This window comes from Diabrotica undecimpunctata, chromosome 6, assembly GCF_040954645.1.
Source record: "Diabrotica undecimpunctata isolate CICGRU chromosome 6, icDiaUnde3, whole genome shotgun sequence".
NCBI lineage: Eukaryota > Metazoa > Arthropoda > Insecta > Coleoptera > Chrysomelidae > Diabrotica > Diabrotica undecimpunctata.
This window is the reverse complement of record NC_092808.1, coordinates 33,905,963-33,927,046: the sequence shown is the minus strand read 5'-3', so window position 1 is coordinate 33,927,046 and position 21,084 is coordinate 33,905,963. Positions and strand designations below refer to the sequence as shown.

General features: G+C 34.7%; 1 protein-coding gene across 8 annotated transcripts in view; it reads left to right on the top strand.

The window, feature by feature from the left end:
- The window catches only part of LOC140443381 (uncharacterized), a 742,015-nt gene that overhangs the window by 613,297 nt on the left and 107,634 nt on the right, over positions 1-21,084 (top strand). The gene's annotated exons all lie outside the window — the stretch shown is intronic.

Sequence of the window (21,084 nt, the reverse complement as noted above, 5' to 3'; positions counted from 1 at the left end):
ATAATTCCAATTAAGCCTGAAATTTCCCAGTATCACTCAGCTTTACTCCCCAGAAAGAATGTTGGGGAGTAAAGCTTTTCGATAGCGCAGTTTTGTGTTCTGGATGACATTCTGGTCCATTGGTTGAATCATAGCTGTCGTGTTGGGTGGTAAGAACATGGCAAAAATTTTACCATCTTCACTACGTTCATCAGCGGATGGATGACCATGGCAGTTGTCCAATAGCAACACTGCCCGTAAGGGAGGTTCACACGTGCGATATGACGACGAACGTCAGGGACGAGTTCAGTTTTGAACTAATCCAAGAACAAATCTCTTGTCATCCATGCACTTTTTTGCCCTTGATACCATACGGGAAGATTAACAGATTTGGATGAACGAGGCTTGTTAGTCATCTCCACAACAAGGAAACGAAGTTTGGGAGTACCTGAAGCATTTGCACAAGGCGTAAAGGTGATTTTCTTTCATACTTTTTCGACCAGGAGCGTTCTTTTCTTGAGATGACACCAATGTGTGTGGTCTGGTAACATGCGTCAAAATAACCCACTTTCATCCGCATTGTAAATTTGCCCAGGTGTCAAATTGTTTTTAATCACAAGTTCTTCAAATGCAGTTCGGAAAGGTTTGATGATGTCTAACTCCTAGACGTCGTTTGAAGTTGTCCAACCAACCCTTACATGCGCTAAAAGTTTAGTGATTTAGTGACATTTCACGATGGAAGTGATGAGCTTTTTCACACATAATTTCACCACTCACATGCTTTCTCCGCTGTTGTAGGAACCACATGAACAAAGCACTTTCTACCTCTGGATATTCGGTGGGTTTGATGAATTTCCTCTTCTCTGGACCGCTTTCCGTTTCGCTGACGAACTTTTCGATCTTTTCTTTGTTGTTCTTAATGTCCGTAATGGTAGATTTGCCAATACCGAACTGTTTTGAAATGAAACTGTAGCTAGTTCCTTGCTGTATCAACTTGAGAATTTTGGTCTTTTGTTCGATAATCAAAGTCACATGTTTACGTGGAGCCATCGTGATACGAAAGCCCTAAAAGAACTAAATAATATGAAGATGGGCAAGGGAAGTAAAAACCGATGTTCGTCATGTTGATTCATGTCGATTCAATCATGGGGGAGACAGTACTGTACCGTACTGTAGTTATATACTAGTCATCATCAATTAGCCTATATTTGTCCACTGCTGAACGTAGGCCCCCCGTAAAATTTTCCACTTATTTCTATCTTGTGCTTCTTGCATCCAGTTTGTGGTGATGCTCTTGATATCATCCGTCCATCTAGTCGGTAGTCGTCCTCTGCTTCGATATGCCTCTTGCCTTGGTCGCCATTCCAGAATCTATCATCCGTTAATCTGGCAACATGTCCGGCCCAAGCCCATTTAGCCATGGCTATTTTTTCAACTGCATCTGTGACTCCTGTTCTTCTTCTTTTTTCTAGGTTTGGTACTTTATCTCTGATGGTAATACCTAATATTGATCTTTCCATAGCGCGTTGTGTAACTCTTATTTTATCTATTGTTCTTTTTGTCAGAGTCAGTATTTCTGCACCATATCTCTGCCACCATATTTCTGCACCATATGTAAGAACCGGTAAAACGCACTGGTTAGAAACCTTTCTTTTTAAACAAACTGGGATAACAGACTTGATAATGTTACTCAATCTACCAAAGGCAGCCCATGTGAGACCTATCCTTCTTTGTATTTCAGTTGTCTGATTATCTCGGCCTAAGCGAATCTCATGCCCTAGATATTTGTAAGCTATTACTTGATCGATGCTATGGCTCTCAATCAGAATTTTACCGCTGACTACAAGGTTGGTCATAAATTTTGTCTTTGAGGTGTTAATTTTAAGACCAACTGTTTTTGACACTTTATAGAGTGTGTGCAGCATTTTTGTAGCTTTATCAACTCTATCAGATATTAAAACGATGTCATCGGCAAATCTTAGGTGGTTCAGATCTTCCCCATTTATATTAATTCCCATGTTATCTTCTCGTTTCATTTGCTTGAACATATACTCAAGAACAGCTGTAAACAATTTAGGGGAGATAGTATCACCCTGTCTAATTCCACGTTCTATTCGAAACTTCTTGGTATCTTCATGAAGGCGGACACAAGCTGTACCAGTTTCGTAAATACTTTTAATCAATGCGATATATCGGTAGTCAATGCGGCAGTCAGCCAATGCTCGAAGCATTTTATGATGATCTATAGTATCAAACGCCTTTTCATAATCTACGATATAAGAAAGATAAGCTTGTTATACTCTGTACACTTTTCTATTAGCGTTTTTATAACTTGTAGATGATCATTTGTTCCGTATCTGGAGCGGAACCCAGCCTGTTTCCAAGGTTGGTAACTATCCAGTTTATTCACAAGCCGTTTTGTTATTATCTTCATGAATAGTTTGTATGTATGGGAGAGCAAACTAATAGGTCTGTAGTTCTTTAGGTCTGAAATGTCACTTTTTTTGTGCATTATGGTTACTATTGCATTATGCCATTGGGAGGGGGTTACGCCTCTTGTCAAACAAGTATTTAACATCTTTTTCAACACATTTACTAACGTTCCTCCTCCTTATTTGATTTGTTCAATCTATCCTAGATATCCTAGAAACTATCCCATCTTCTCCAGGTGATTTATTGTTTTTCATCACCGAGAGAGCCGATTTTAATTCCTCTGTTGTGATATTATTGATTATAATTAATTAGTGATTTAGAAAGGAAAGTTTTCATTGGAATTCTTACCTACATGTCTTATTTTAAGAAAGTCATAACTTTAGGGCCGATTGTTCGAACGCTAATCAAAACTTGATTGTAATCAAATATTTAATTAAAATCAAATACGTCACATTTTGAGGTTATGTACACTAATTTATTTTATTCAATTTTATTATTTTGCGTGTTATTTTAAAATAAACCATAATTAAACTCTTCTGATGTTAATTTTATGTTTTTATTTACAAATCAATAATAATAATAAGCAATTTTTAATAATTTTGACAGCTGCTGTGACGTATTTGATTGTAATTAAATATTTGATTACAATCAAGTTTTAATTAGCGTTCGAACAATCGGCCCTTAACTGTTTGTTCCTAACGGTACAAATTGTTAAATAAAATGGAGTAATAAAAAAAGTAAGTATATCACAAAAGACCTTCCAAAAGGTGGAGAAATAGCTTATAATATATATATCGGAGGAAAAACATTACACATTGATAAAAATCAAAAACACATTACACATTGATAATTGGAGATTTTAACGCCAAATTGGGATTCAAACAAGATGATGCAGAATCTGCTATGGGAAACTTTGGATTTGGTGAGAGAAATGAGAGAGGTAACAGGCTTCTTGACTTCTTACATCAGGAAAATCTCTTTGTGATGAACTCTTTCTTCGAAAAGAAACCCCAACGTAAGTGGACATGGAAGAGTCCGAACCAAAGAACAAAAAATGAGATTGATTTCATAATATCAAATCGGAAAGATATTGTTCAGGATGTAATAGTATTGAATAAATTTTCAACAGGGAGCGACCATAGATTAATTAAAGCAAAAACCACTTTTAACACTGAAGTTGAAAGAACAAAAATGATCCTCAAAAAGAAAAGTGGAAGGTGGCTGTTCCCAGAAGATATAACACTTTACGATGAAAATATTAAGACTAGTTTGGATACACACGACTTAGAGAATATCAGCATCAATGAAATGAACAATAATATTACTCAAATATTGAAAGAAGCTGAAAAGAAATACTGTCCTCGTCCTGAAAACAATAACAAAAAATTAAGCCACAACACAAAACATCTTCTAGAGCAAAGAAGAAAACTTAGGGAAAATCAGGATCATAACCAAAATGAACTAAGAATTTTGAATAAGAAAATTAAAAAGGAAGTTAGAAAAGATCTGAGACGATACAATACGATGAAAATAACTAGAGTAATAGAAGAAAACAAAAGCTTGAAAGTACTCAGACAGAGCATGCCCATTGGAAGAAAAAACGTCCACAAATTAAGAAATGAACAGGGGCAAATCATTGAGGATAGAGTTCAAATTATGAACACGATAGAGAGTTTTTATAGACAACTATACAAAGAACAGCAATATAACCGGAGTGGATCATTACCAAAGATAATCAATCACGGATCTGAAATTTTACCGGACGTAACACCCAATGAAGTTCGAAAGTCCCCCGGAGGCGATGAAATAGTGGCAGATGCCTTGAAAGTGGCTGGAAAAAGATTATGGCAGGTCCTTGCGAAATTATTCACTAGATGTTTGCAGGAAGCAATAACACCAACCCAGTGGTATAACGCAGAAATTATCATACTTCATAAAAAAGGGGATGCTACCGACCTCAGGAATTACAGGCCCATAAGTCTACTTTCACATATTTATAAACTATTTACAAAAATAATTACGAAACGACTAGAAAATAAATTGGAATTTTATCAGCCCATAGAACAGGTGGGTTTTAGAAAAGGCTATGGAACAAACGATCACCTACTGGTAATAAAAAATCTTATAGAAAAATGCACTGAATATAATAAACCACTAGCTTTAATATTTGTCGACTATGAAAAGGCATTTGACACCGTAAATCAACAAAAAATGTTGGAAGCCTTGACAGAATGCCGAATTGACTATCGGTATATAAATATAATTAAACACATATACGAAAACGCAACAGCCAGTGTTAGAGTGGGTGATTGTCAAACCCAGAAATTCCCGGTACAACGTGGAGTACGCCAGGGGGACACCATATCGCTGAAACTGTTCACTACGCTTTTGGAATATATATGTAAAAGGGCAAAACTGACCGACAAGGGCATAAACATAAACGGAGAAAAGCTTAGCCATCTAAGGTTTGCAGATGATATTGTACTAATAGCTGATAGGATAGATGAGGCCAAAGAACTTTTAAATCAGCTATACCTTTCCTCGCTAGGATTGAAAATAAATATATCTAAAACCCAGATGATGACAAATCTTTTAGTCAGCGAAGATATATGCGTAGGAACAAGATCCATAGACCAGTTAATGGCCTATAAATACCTAGGTCATGAGATTCGCATAGAAAAAGATAACCAAACCGTTGAGCTTCTCCGTCGTATAAGACTGACTTGAACCATATTTTCAAATCGTCTGATATACCAATATGTCTTAAAAGAAAAAGGTTTAATCAGTGTGTTTTGCCAGTGTTAACTTACGGTGCGGAAACGTTGACCATGACAAGGAGAACAGTTCAAAAGATCCGTGTATGTCAAAGGGCGATGGAGCGTGCTATGTTGGGCGTTTCACTACGAGACAAGATCCCAAATCGCCACCTACGACAAAGAACAGGAGTAGCTGATGCAGTAGAGAGAGTAGCAACACTGAAATGGAACTGGACAGGTCACGTGGCTCGAATGACAGATAATAGATGGACAAAGCGGATACTGGAATGGAGACCAAGAGATGATGCCTACCGAAGCAGAGGTCGTCCACCAACACGTTGGACTGACGATCTAAAACGTTGTCATAGGAATTGGATGCAAGAGGCACAAGATCGAAATAGATGGAAAATTATGAGGGAGATCTATGCCCAGCAGTGGATAAGCGAAGATTGAATGATGATATATCGGAGGAAAGCAATCTCCGAAGAATAAACAGGCCTTAAGTGTAATTGTAGAAGAAAAATTAAACTAATAATTAATAGCATTTGCAGATTGGCCAAACAAAAGAGTAGTAGTAGTGAGAAATAGATCACCAACAGTCCGTAAAAGTGTTGAACTTCTTATAAAAAGCTACTACATTAATTGATGGAAGCCAAGAAATAAATATGATAGATATGAATAGAATGGAAAAAAGAAGATTAATTATATCATACAAAAAGTAATAATAACTGTCTGTTCATTTCATAAGATCGTAACTTTTGACAGACAAGCGCGACGTATGATATTCAAATATCGTGTAGGTATAGTTCAAAGTAATTAGGATCTAGTTTCCTTTAACTAATCTGCGGTATTTAAGTTAACTAATTTTGACAGTGACGTAGCTAAATTCTCGGAATAATTACCCTAAGTGACAATTTATGCATTAATAAATATCTTGCCGGATATTCCGCTGCCGATGATACTCATAAGCTGCAAACTGGAGATAATTAATTTTAATTTAACGGTTTTCTGCTAATTACCTCATACACAGCTCTGTCAAGCTTTGCTTGTTATGTGGATAATTTGAAAACGAACCGACAACAATAAACATGTTTAGCGTTTTTTCTGTCAGAAAGGGATTTAAAGACTATTAAGAGTCTACCTTTTTTTAAATGAATAATTACAGTTAATTCCTGATTTTCGGCTTTATAAAAAGTTATATAATATGTAACCTAATAACCCACTTTATCAGATTTGAAAGAAATAAAACGGGAAGTGATATTCTCTGTCAATATTCGAATCTAAATTACGGTGATCCGAAAACCGTTACCGACTTAAATTCCTTCCACTGTTATGCGTTTGACGATTTTTTTATTCCAGTCCGCCCTTTCGAGGGCTTCCAATTAACCTTTTCAATTTTCTTGACGTTCCACTTACCGGAGTTCTCTCTTAGATTGACTTGAAGGGGACTAAATAGAAAATTACTCCAAATAAGCTATTAAATGTTGAGTTGTTTAGAGACGAAATGACTTGAATGAAGATTTCTTGCTTTTTTAAAATGCGTAATTAAATTGATTTTTAAGTGTACTTACTTACAAAATAGGAAGATATGACAGTGGTCGATTAAAAATGTACTGCATATACGACAGCTTTCTAAGTTTTATAATTATAATGATTAGACGAGCTAAATGTCTTTTTTAATTTTCTCCATCCTTCGTCAAAAATTGTTTCCATTTTATCTAACTTTCATTCATTCTTTCTTTGCCTATATTTCTCTATAATCTTCTATCTTAAGTCTGTTGCTAAGTTAAGTTGTTCAAGCGTCTCTCACAGTTCTTCTTTGGTTTTCCTCTCCTACTCCTTTCAGGAACTTTCAAATCAGCTATTCTTCGTATTGAGTAATTAGCATCTCGTCGAAAAACACGCCCTAACCATTTATCTTATGCTTACATTTTCGCCTTGATTTTCCTTAGAATTTGCTCCCTAGATTATCCATAATATATTGTTACGTGTTTAGCAATAAAACGAGTGGTTCTAATTTATATAAACTATTTATTTAAAGTTTGCAGTACGATACTCTCTTATCAACTATCTAAAACTAACAACAGCGCTCCTTAAATACGGAAATCGTTATTTACTAGAATAATATGGAATAGTTCACCTCTGTACTTGCTTGTATGAACGGCTTGTTCTGAAAGCCGGCCGATATATCTTAAAGATTTTCGAACACGCATCAACGTTCCGAGAGATGCAATCATTATATGGGGTACGTCGAAATTAGCTTGTTCGTTACACTGCTTCCCTCTTAGATCTGAGCGTCTCAATCAGCAACTCTATATGTAAGCCTAGAATGTCGGAGTCTACAGGACTCTCTTCTGCACTGACTCAGTTCTGCATAAACCCCTCAGAAGAAATAACAGTCTACTGTTTGTGAAGGACACGATCGTTTCAGGTTAATGCAACAGACAGTAATTCGTACGCCGGTTTCTCGGAAGATCACTTCAAGCTTGCTTCTGACAATCTTCCAATCCAGATTTTCTAGTGCATGGTCTACCTTTGGTAAGGTCGAATTCTTGATGTCATAATTGCACACGATTTTCTTCAAATTAGTTAGAGCACGTCATATGTCCTCGTAGCTTGCCCTCTTTGTATAGGATTTCCTAGTCACCCTATACAACAAAGATCAAGGATCATCTTCTAATCGTATTACTCTTTTATAACTTTAGGCTGCTGATTTTTCAACTCATTCAAGCGACCGAACAGCGATTTAGTCATCTCCAGGGCTTGGGCAACGCCGTGGGCTATAGTTGAGCCGCTGAAAAGATGGAATGATCATGTGAATGGCACGCACTCTTAAATATTCCTCTTCCTATGTTACCACTTTTCCCACGTTTACACCGCTCAACAAAAACGAACTAACAATGTTGCTATAATATATTTATACCGTTTTTTAGAGGTTATTGATTTACATTAATTTTAAACATTTTCACAAAATTCACCAGCCAGCGAAAGTGAAACACAAATCATGATACATAAAACATTTAAGTTATAGCATCATGACACAAATAATGACGGTGTAAACAGTTTGTCATAAGGTCTAGTTTCGAGCGCCTGTCGATGCTTGCATTGAGTGATCATGCGACCTTGGATTCCATGTTTTAAGCGGCCAGGGTATAGAGAGACGTTTTTCGGGACACTAAATAAATTTTGCTGAACTTCTGTGGTCACGTCGAATCTAACACTCTTTCTTTTTGCGTAATTTGACATCAATTCCTTAAAGCTTGGTCGTCGGTCATCTTTGATCTCATGTTGAAGGGTTCGTGCTTCTTCTGTTGACTTCTTCGTGACTCAAAACTAACTGTTTATATATAAAATACAGTTATTCTCGAAGCGGCATTTGACCTTCCAGAACTTCTCCGATCGTCGTGGAGCCAAACAGGTCTTTTACCGTAGGGGACTAGACATTTCTGCCGGCAGGTATATGATCTGGAAAATACTTGAATGAGAAAGGATATTAGTAATAAATATGTTTACAGTTTTGAGTCATATGGCACGTCATTATCTATCGTAACAGTAACACTGCAAACAAACACAACTGCGTCCCACACAAGCTGCAAATTGGTCTGAAGTGACCAGGGAACACAAATAGACAATTTTTTGGAAGTTGGAACGCCGTCTTACAAATCTCTCAGATTAAACACAGCACAAATGGTGCAGGTGATTAACTCAACAAAAACTGCCAGATCGCATTTTGAGCAAAAATTAACCTTTCAAATTGATAAAATTTGCTGGCTTTGAAGACTACACCCACAAGCTATTTCTTCCGAATTCCAATCCAAACTTAACTACACTTCACTGCCTACTAACCAATTTCAGATTATAAAAAAAACGAAGGACGAAAAACCATTACGAATTTGAAAAAGAAAAATCCGGACTAAACAATGAAACCAACTTTTATCGTGGTCTATTGCCGAGTAAATCACTTTACACTTATTTCCAATAACAAAAAACGGATCACGAAAAACAATAACGAATTTTAAAAAAAAAATCCGGACTCAAACAATAAAACCAAACGCTTTGGCGTTCCATGGTCGAGTAATTTCATTCTCTTTTCCGGGTAAACTTCTCACCAATCTAAGTGGATATTTATTTGACGCGCAATATTAAGCGGAATCAACATCAAAAGAAGGCAATTAAAATTATTATATACAGACCAGAAATGTTTATATTATCAATTCCAACGACGCAAAAGGATTGAGAAAATATTTCGATGTTTTAATACATACAGGGTAATTTGAAATACTACATCCTAATTACTCTTTATTATATCATTTTGTTCCCATGATATAATGGAGTTCCCATTAACAACATTAGATATGCGGACGACACTGTGATCTTAGCCGAAAACATTGAAGATCTTCAGAGACTGGTGACCAGAATAGCAGAGTATGGAAAAGAATATGGTCTAACAATGAATGTCAAGAAGACGAAATTTATGAGAATATCGAAAACTCAAAGAAATAACGAGAATCTTCTAATAAACGGAACCAACGTCGAACAAGTGGTCAAATATGCATACCTGGGAACAATAATTAAGTCCACAAATGATTACAATCAGGAGATCAAAATAAGAATAGAAAAGGCTAGAGCAAATTTCAACAAAATGAGAAGAGTGCTATGTGCCAGGGATTTAAAACCGGAACTAAGAGTTAAGATGGCGAGGTGCTATGTTTTTTCGACTTTATTTTATGGAATGGAATCTTGGACCTTGAATGCGACATCAATGAAAAAACTGGAATCATTCGAGCTGTGGGTGTACAGAAGAATTCTGAAAATATCATGGACAGAACACGTCACAAACAAAGAGGTTCTGGGAAGGATGAACAAAGAAATGGAAATTTTAAATACAATAAAAACAAGAAAATTAGAATATCTCGGACATATTACACGTGGAGAGAAATACACCTTACTCCAACTGATTATGCAGGGAAAGATCCAAGGAAAGAGAAGCATAGGGAGGCGTAGAATGTAATAGCTGCGCAACCTGAGAGAGTGGTACGGATGTACATCAAATGAACTTTTCAGAGCAGCCGTCTCAAAAGTCCAAATAGCTATGATGATTGCCGACCTTCGCTGCGGAGATGGCACTTGAAGAAGAAGATATCATTTTGTGAAACAACTGTACGTGATGGAATTTTTTCACTATTTTTCCCGAAATCAGCGTTGAAAACAGTATGGTAATCACTTGATTAAATTCTAAACAACGTAGTAGAACAAAAGATTGTTTTTGTTACTGATGTCCTTCCAGTGTTTTTCTGTGGCAAAACAATGTTTTTTAACAACTTTTTATGTAATTAGTAAAAAACCAACGTGTTCTTTCTATACATTTAAATTTCAACTTATGTGTTTTTAATATTGGTATTTTTACTCTCTTTTTTAGTAAACTGATGATGGAATGATTCAATTCCGAAAAGATCTTCTTTAAAATAAACGTTTTAAGCTTTTAATAAGCATTTTTTATACCTTGATACACACGAACACCACATGCTTTGTATTCAACAGGTATACTAGCCACTCCTGGATATCTCCACTTCATGGTTTTGTTCCAGTTTCACTTTTAATGATTAGAGATTAGTCCGACATGCATCTACAATAGCTCGCAAGAACGACCAAAAAGGCTTTTGTTTTTATTTTTACGTTAATATGTAATTGTAATTTGGAACTGCCTATTTCCGTTTTGAATAACACATTTATTAAGACAACTAAATATGCTTTTCTAAAATAATCAAATTGTGGGAAATAGCTGCACATTTACCAAATTTAATTTAAATTATTTGAGACAATTACATGCCAGGATGTAGACTGCTATGAAAATAGTTTAATAGATGTTCGTACGCATTTTTAAGCAGACATGGTCGTATACATTTTAATTAAACTTTCATATTATATGTTCTGAAACAGTGGAGCTCTTGAAGTTGATGAAATTTACAAAGTTATGTCTGCAGACATGTACAAGGACTAGGAAAACTTTAATTCAGTTTTTAATTTGTAAACGTGCTGCTACTTAACCATATAAATTTTACTTTAAATAGAAGCAAGTTAAAAATTATACAAGAGTTTAATTTTGTATACGAGTTGTTACGAAACTTTTGCAAATAATAAACTTAATTCACAAGAATTTGCAGTGATTTATACAGAGTGGTTCATTCGGGATTCCTAAAGTTCATGGACGAAAAAGAATAATATATGAAAGTACCGGTTGTTACATACAATTTTAGGATTTTTCAAATTTTTCATAGATGGTTTATAATAATTAACAAGAATTTTGATTAAAAAACTATTCTTACAAGTAAAAAAATAAATAACTATATTTTTTGGTTTAATGAACAATGTTTATGTTAGCGTAAGCTCCTGGACTAATATATTGAATATTTGACCTTCACGCGAAAGCGTAGAAGAAAAGAAGAATTATTTATTTTTAGGTTATGTCAGTTCTTGTAAGTTCTGTAACTTCTGTAATCATAGTAGCCCTATAAAACAACAATGTTGACTATTCATATTAGAACAGTCGCACAACAGTCTTTGCAAAATCTATGCATAGCAGAATAACCGTTGTAATGTAAGATCTTTATGATTCCCCAGGAAAATTACCGTGGCATTAACACTACAATTACAGACAGTTACTAATCATGGAAATGGGAGTCCAAAATTCGACAGGAGGGACATGCGAAAACCTAATGAAAATATCCGTCGAATATATATATATATATATATATATATATATATATATATATATATATATATATATATATATATATATATATATATATATATATATATATATATATATATATAAGAATTACTGAATATTAGTGACTGTCGATATAAACAAACATTGTGTTGTTTGTTTTTATAATATATATATACATATATAATATGTAAAGCCTTTGACCGTGCACCTAAGCGCAGACTTCTACATAAGCTAGAACATTTCGGAGTCCGCGGTACTTTACTTCGCTGGATAGATGATTTTCTGACAGATCGATATTACAAAGCTAGAGTTGGCGAATCTTTCTCACAGGACAGGTTAGTGGAAAGTGGAGTGCCTCAGGGTTCCGTCCTTGGACCTCTGCTGTTTACGGTTTACACCAGCGATGTTCCTTATTATGTCTCAAGTAAAATATACGCTGATGACACAAAAATATATGCCAATCCAATCACAAACCAGCTAAACCTCCAAATGGACTTGGATTCTATTTTAACTTGGTATTCCCAGTGGTTACTACCCTTAAACGCGGAAAAATGTGTAGTGCTTCGAATTGGTAAAAATAACCCACTTGTGCCGTACTTTGTTAACGGGCAGCCATTAGATTCTGTGTTTTCGTATAACGCTCTTGGTGTTATCATAAACAGCAGCCTAACTTGGTCCGACCATATTACTTCTATTTGTAAACGTGCGAACTCCAGACTGTATCTTATTCGGAGGTGTTTTTCGAGAGTTTCAATGCAATCATTCTGTAAACTTTACACTTTGTACGTAAGACCCATACTTGAATACGCTGGACCAACGTCCAGCTGGACCTGATCTGGTTCGAGACAAGACTATGTTGGAAAACGTCCAAAGAAAAGCTACTCGAATTTCTTTGGGACCGAGAAGACCTTCTTATGCAGAAAGACTTAGTATGGCTAACCAAACTTCTTTTGAACTTCGCCGACAACGTGGAGACTTAATTACAACTTTTAAAATACTAAAATTCAATTTTGGAAATCTCGATGAAATGTTTACCCTTAATCAAGATGAACGCCTCAGAGGCCATCAGTTCAAACTGAAGAAAGAAAATTTTTCTACAAGATCAAGGCAAAACTTTTTACCAAATAGAGTTTTTGAGTGCTGGAATAGCCTTAACGATAACATTGTCCTGCTCCCTCTACCAACTCGTTCAAAAACAGACTTAAAAATTAATTTATTGCTTGTGAAACATTACCCTGGTCTCGATAAAGAAACTAAGAATTAAAAAATCAGAAGCAACATTTTAATAGAAAAATATTAGATTAAAAGTTAGAAGGAACGAGTTTTGCAAGGAAGCATAACATTGAAACACTTTTGCTGCGAACCACCTAGGAACAAACAAGTTATACATCGTAACAGTTGAAACCCAACCAAATAGAAAATAGTAAAGTAGACAGTTTTTGAAATATTTTTTATTTATAGAACTTGAACAAAACAATATTATTTATTAAAAAAACGTAATGCTAATAATTTTATTATTATTAAGGCAAAAAAAAAATGTTAAATAGAGAGCCCATTAGCTTCCTCTATTATTTCAATGTGCTCTTCCCCATTGTTTTCTTTTACTCCTTCAAAATTATTATCCACAATGGGGGCATAGAACTGCAAATTATCATAGGTTCTCCAGTTCTCACCAAAATGAGTGTTAAGGAGTTTTTCCACATCTTTAATTTTTTCTTTTGCAACCATGACGTTGTTTGGAAGGAGAGCTGGAATAATCTGATTAATTTTCTTTCCCTTTTTTAATATTGGTTTTTGGATGCCTAGATTGCACCTGTAATTAATTTCACCCTGCACAGTCACATTGTTTTGATTAGTTTTTTCTATGATTATTCTTTTGGAAGCAGCAAATTTGAAGTGGAAGTTAGCCTGGAGTTTTGACAACTGTAGCAACTGCACTTTTCCAGTCTTGAACGGCTACCTGGGTCCCAACTTGTCTAACTGTGCTAAATTGAGAAAACAAATTTCAATATTCACTTTTTTGCAACTTAACGTTTCATATAAAAATTTGCACAACATGCCAATCACAGTTATGTTTTTATTTTGGCCGGGACAACCATCGCAGAAGATCATTATTTCCTTTATTTCTGAAAGGTCCTTATTTCTAAGATGGTGGTATAAAATCGAAGCGATTTCATTAGACCCTTTATATCTTTGGTGTTCACACCATGTATAAGCATACACCGAACCAGGATTTTGAACACTAGTAGAATTTCCCTCACAGATAGTAAAATTGTCGAGGTACAGTTGCCTGCTATAATAGGCAGCCTGGTCTGGAACACGTGGCAACATAAGGTTCTTTTGACAGTCAAAAGAAAGTTTCAGTACAGAAAGCCCGTCGTCTTTTTTCAGCATGGAATAAAAAGTTTTTGCTTTCATTTTATGAACCGCATGTTCAGCCATAACTTCAACCTTCCTGGGTCCTGCAGGCATCGTTTTTATTTGGCATCTCAGACGAATGCATTGCGAACAAGCATCTGTTGCTGGAGTCTTGAAACTGATATTAAAATAATAGTTGAAAATATACAGTAAGTAACAATACTTTACCTGCAGGTTGTCGCAAACTGTAGTGATTTTAAGAAATTTGAAACAGCCTCTTTGTTACGTTTAAATTGTTCAGTTTTTTTGTCACCTCCCATTCGTTCTCTTGCAGACTGGAATTCTAAAAGATACTTCTTGCCAATATTTTGAACCTCGGTATTTAGAAATACCCAAAATTGTAAGAAAATCTTTGGAGCAAACCTGTACCATTCCCTCGAGACGAGTTGTCACGAAATATTTTATGGATATAAAGCTTTTTCTCTCTACATTGTAATCCAGTCTTTCATAATTTTTTCGTTTTCTATTCTTTACTGGAGCTAGTTGCTTCGTATGTTTTAAAATAAAATTATCTTGGTCCATCTTATTTGGTGTGTCATAAAAAGATTGATGGAAACGCCGTACATCTTGGAGTTTAAGTTTTGAACAATAAAATGTTTTTGAATGAGTGCATGTTGGTAATGAGGGGAAGCCCTTTGCTGTATGCCTGGAATAAATAAAAATAAAATTAATGAACTGTCTGAATAATTAAAGCAAAAATTATTTATCTCAAAATAACCTCAAATAAACCTACCTATTTCGTTTCTCAATATTCCTCTTCCATTTATCTTTAACTACTCTTGTTTTCTTCAGTTTAGGATCCATTACTATTAACACTGTTAAAAACACTAATTAAAACAAAACCTGTATTACTTTTATGTAAACAGTAAACTTTTTAATGTTTGCAACAAAGCGAATACAAGCATGAAATGTTAGGTTAGATTCGTTAAAACAAGGTACGGGCGAGTTTTGCTGCAGAATATGCAACGAGCTAGTTTTGCAACCAACTGTTACATAGAACGAACTAGTTTGGCTACCAACTCGTATTTTATATAGTGGAAATCAAGAGAAACGAGCACGTTTGCTACACTTTTAGGATAAGACTATTGTAAAGGGCAGCCATACGTGTCAGAATCCATAACTATCTCAAATTTTTAATTTTTGGTAACGTGCGACCTTTTGCATCTCAGCTACTCATATATAAACTAAAGTTTTATTTTGAGGTTGCAGTCATTAATACGGCAACATAAGTAAAACTCTTTGTTCTAATATCTAGCTTTCGGAAAATTTATTTTCTTCTTCAGGATATGCTAAAATATGGTTATAATTATTTTTTCAGTAAATACAATGAAATTAAAATTAAAAAAACATTGTATAAAACAACTGACGATGGGCTGAAATTGTAGAGCCGAAACCGGTCATCCAAGTAAAAATGGAACCAATTAGTAGTAAGTATTTTCTCTGCTATTTTTAGAAGTAGCATCGGATAAGGCCCTCATCTTCTTAGAACTGATTCAATGAATTCTTTGCGTTTTTTTTCAATTTAGGAATCACACATTTCCTAAATCCATTCACGTTACACACTGCTGTGCTTTTTCTAACCAAATATCGAGTTTCTAAAAAGAGAAAGTCGCTATGACTCGAAGTGGTTCTCTGTACGTAGCCCATAATTAGGGGTAACCTTGCATGAGCATCGAAATTTTCCCATCTTAGATGAAAATTTAAGACCCAATGAAATATATCAAATATTACTTCACTTGTATACCAGTTCTCGAACTAGTCAATACAATTTGGCTGGTAAGTTTATTTACATCATGTTATCTATCTTGTAACTGTCCCGTTAATTTAAATTGTTTATTATTATAGACTTTGATGTCAATTCTGTTTGCCGTTGTTCTGCTACTAAAACGTCCTGTTATTGTTTCTGCTACTACAACATCCTGGTATTGTCCTGTTATCACGTTCTGCCGTTATGCTTGAGATTACTTGTCGCTTCACGTGACAATATAAGCTTAATTGGACGGCAATACGAAAGACAGATCAACCTTTTCATATGATTCAAGACCGTAAAATATTCTCCATGGTGATCGCTAGTTTCTGATATAGTGCGTAAAGGAAAAAACACATATACAAACATCTTTCTAAACAGAAAACTAACATATTAGGTGTAATATCGTCTAGGCTCTAAAAATTACAACTACAATTTTACAAGTGCTAATAAATCAGAGAATAAGTTTAGCAGATGAACAGGTTTTTTGTAGTTGAAGATCGTGTACAGATGCAATATTCTTTATAAAGCAAATTACTAAGAAATCACTAGAGTATAAAAGACCAGCATTTCTGTGTCTGTATAATAGAATCCATCTTCTGTATAATAGAAAAGTTTCCCTAAACCTTATAAAAACTATCGAAAACATCTACCAAAACTTCAAAATGGAAGTCAGAATAGATGGACAACTTACAGAACTTATGGAAATAGGCAGCAGAATATGACAAGGAAATTCATATTCAAGATGAAGATAGTCTACAAAGACTAGTTCCCAGATTTAACATAAAAGCAAAAGAGTTTAATATGACAATCTCATCTCAGAAAACTAAAACAATATTAGTCAGCAAAGAACCAACCAGATGTAAAATAGAAATGGATGACATCAGTATTGAACAAGTAATGGAAATAAAATACCTGGGAATTACACTGTCCAGCTATTGAGACCTAGATTGACTGGATGCCTTAATAACACTATATAGCGAAACAGATACATTAACACAGAGATGAAGTCAAAAATTTATAAAGCCAGTATCAGACCAATAATGACATATGCCTCAGAAACAAGACACGACATAGCCACAACGCAAAGGCTACTGGAAACGGCAGAGATGAGAGTACTGAGAAAAATTACAGGAAATACAGTGAGAGATCGAAAGAGAAGTGAAGACATTAGAAGAAAATGTAACCTACAGTGTATAAATGAATGGACCCAAAATAAAAAAAAATAATGGGATAACCACATAAGCAGAATGGAAGAGACATGTGTCGACAAAAAGCAAGAGATAAGCCACCAATCTGCAAAAGAAGTATCGAACGACCGCGCAAAAGATGGTGTGACAACCTTCAATAGAGGTATTAATCCGCCAATGAACAAGCAGAATTGCTTATAAAGAGGAAGAAGAAGAAGACTTACGATATAATTATTGACAAGAGAATTTTATTGTCATGATTAAATATAACGGAATGTTTTATTATTGAAGATCAATCACATTCCCTTCGAAAGAGATTTTTAAGTTAAAGTGGATTGATCCTCCATAAGTTGTCACAGAAATGCAACTCAAAATTTTTAAAGTCTTCTAAGTCAAAAAGGTACAAAGTAATTATACGTAAGTTATATACAATTAAATTTAAACGAAATAAAAGGTAAAAACGTCAAATAGTGGTTTAAATTTTATAACTGTGGTTAATTTCCATTATGAATTGTCCTTATTCGAACTTAATGAAAGTGCCAATCAAATACTTTCTATAGCAATTTTGTTGAGTCTTAATATTTTTTTCCTCCCAAGCTGGAATATCCATCGAAAATATCCGAGACTTCGATTATTACTTCAAGTTGTCATAAAAAGGAGCAAGTAATATTTTTTTAATTATATCCTAAACCGAAAATTAATTGTTTCATTTATGATTAGCGCGAGCTGGCGCGAAGTAATTTTAAAATTAATTGTCTTCTGACACAGAATTAGGTACACTGCTGAAATTATTGAAAATGTGAAAAATGCTAGAGATTTTATACAACGTAATAAATGATAGTCATTTGACTCAGTTTTATTAAAATCGCAATTTGTCTTTGGTCGGAAACTTTCTAAAGAACAGAGCTCTTACTGCGGTGGTAAATGGAAAACTGTAAACTCGTTGTAGGAATTTATTTGCGGACTTTTCTTTTTATTTGAGCTTTTTTTGGAGTTACAGTCAGCCAAGGAGAAAATAAAAAATATATATTCGGTTTACAAAGTTTTAGTCCATCATAAATTTTAAAAATGAAAAATTTGCGAATCTTAAATAACCCACGAAGTTGTTAGAAAATTTTGTACGGAAAATTATGATATAAAATATTTGTTATTTATTTTACGAACGATTTAATTTTTATTTTGTCTTTCAGAAAATTTCTTGCTGTTTTTTTGTTCGTCAACAATTACATTTACGCAATAGTTTTCGTTACTAATTAATTTTTACTACTTCTTCCTGACGTAGGGTGTAGAGTCAAATGGAGCAATTATGAGACTTTATTTAAATCTTTTACACAATACAATTAATTGATCATATTGTATCAACTTTTTTAAAAATATGACATTTGAATGTCTCATTTTTCACCCCTGATAATGTACCATTACAAACTGGATTTAGATCGGGATACAGCACTAAGGACCACTTACTAGTGATAAAGAACATTGAACAACAAATATTGGCACTGAGATTTATCGACTACGAGAAAGCATTCGATACCATAAGCCATCAGAAAATGTTAAAAGCATTGACAGAATGTCGAATAGACCATTGCTACACTAACATAATCAAATACATCTAAGAAAATGCCACAGCTAGCGTTAGGGTACGTTTATAAAGGAGACCATCGCATCATATCCTCGCCTAGAGCATAGCATTGACAGTGTTCGCTCGCATTTAAAATAATGCATTTATTTTACCTATCGATCGATTATGGTACGATCCTATGATCGGAACGAGGGTCGGTGCCTCGTTATGAGCGCTCACTAGGACTATCTGAACAAGAAACAGATAAATTCTGTATACAGCGAGGAGTACGGCAAGGAGACACCGTCTCTCCAAAGCTATTCACGATGCTTTTCAAACATACTTGTAAGAAGGCACATCTGAACGAGCATGGTATCAACATAAATGGAGAGAAGCTCAGTCATTTGAGATTTGCAGATGACATCGTCCTTATAGCCAGCCGATCGTATGGATGATGCAATAATAATGTTTAAAAAATTATCATGCTTCCTTGGAGGTCGGACTAAAGATTGATTGACATGAACAAGACGCACATAAGGACTAATCTGGTGCTAAATCGAAATATTGCTGTTGATTGAAGGGATATTGTGCAGACTACATCGTATAAGTACTTAGGACATGAAATTCGGTTGGGTAGAGATAACCAGACATTTGAGCTTACACGTCGCAGAGGATTAGCCTGGGCAGCGTTTGGCAAATTAAACCATGTATTTAAATCGGATCTAATCATATGCCTCAATAGGAAAATCTTTGACCAATGTGTGATATCTATACTCACTTATGGAGCGGAAACAATAACACTCCCAAAAAAGGTAGTGACTAAGATTCGCGTGACTCAGAGGGCTATGGAGCGCCAGATGTTAGGTGTCTCTCTTAGAGACCGAAACCCAAACGAAGAAATACGTCGTTGAACAGACGTAGAACCGGCATGGCACAAAAATGATACACAAGCTATATTATTAAATATTATTTTATTAATTATTATATTAATTAAAAATTATTCTAATGGAAATGTAGATTAACAAAAAAAGTTTTATTGAACATTGTAAGAAGGAAGCTCTATTTCAAATATTAGTGACTTCTTCATGCGTTAGGTCCCACCAGGAGAAGTCCGATTAAGAAGCTTCGTTACTACGTCTTTAGGATCGACCTTGTACCTTTCTGGATTGTAAGGATATACAGTGTGTAAAAGCCAAATGGAATAAATTCATTATTTAGGTTACTGTACATATTTATAAAAAATTCCGAAACGCGTCAAATTTAAATTATAACTTGACATTCTTTAACGTGAAAATGCAACCCCTACCTTCAACCCCCTTAGAATGACAGGTACAACCCCCAATTTTTAAAATAGGAAGTATAGGCTTGTGATATATCGTTTGAAAGGTCTTTTCATTCTCCATTCATAAATGTTGTCGCTTTCAAGTTTATTAAGATTAATTAAGATAAAATAAATTAAAATCATGTGGTTACCGAAATTTGCTAAAATATACTCAAAACTTATTTCCCGTTTAGGTCTTGATAATGAGAAAGTGAACAAAAACCACAACAATGTGGTTTTTAGATGGTAACCATTAAAAAACTTTAAAGAATTTCCGTGGCAACGTTATTTTAACACGCATTAGTAAATTATTTTATTTAAGTTGTCAGTATTTAAATTTAAGTAAAAAGTTCGTTCAATTCAATTCTGAAAAATGGTTAGATTAACGGAAATGCATAAAATAACAGTTTTACAAATGATTGGTTACGGAGATAACACCCGAACACAACAGGAAGTAACTCGCCTATTTCATGAGAAATTGCCTAATTTACCGCCTATATCTCAAGGAACAATAAGTAAAATAGAGAAGCAGTTTCGCGAGTTTGGTCATGTAAGGCAGATAAAAAAAGCAGCTGCCAATGCACTGAGTGATGAACTCAAATTAGATGTGTTCATTGAGTTTCAGGAAAATCCACATACATGGAGTAGACAGGCATCCACTACATTCAATCCTAGCCATACATCGATAGTAAACATATTAAAAGAAAATAAATTGCATCCCTATAAGATGATACCTACTCAGGAGCTCATGGAAGACGATTTTGATAGTAGAACTTTTTTTTGTGAGCAAATGATGGACATGTTGGATAACAATATTATCCAATTAGAAGACGTTATGTTCTCTGATGGGTGTACTTTTTCACTTAACGGTCATGATAATCGGCAAAATTGCCGCTACTGGGCCACGGAAAATCCTCACTGGATGAGAGAAGAACACACTCAATACCCT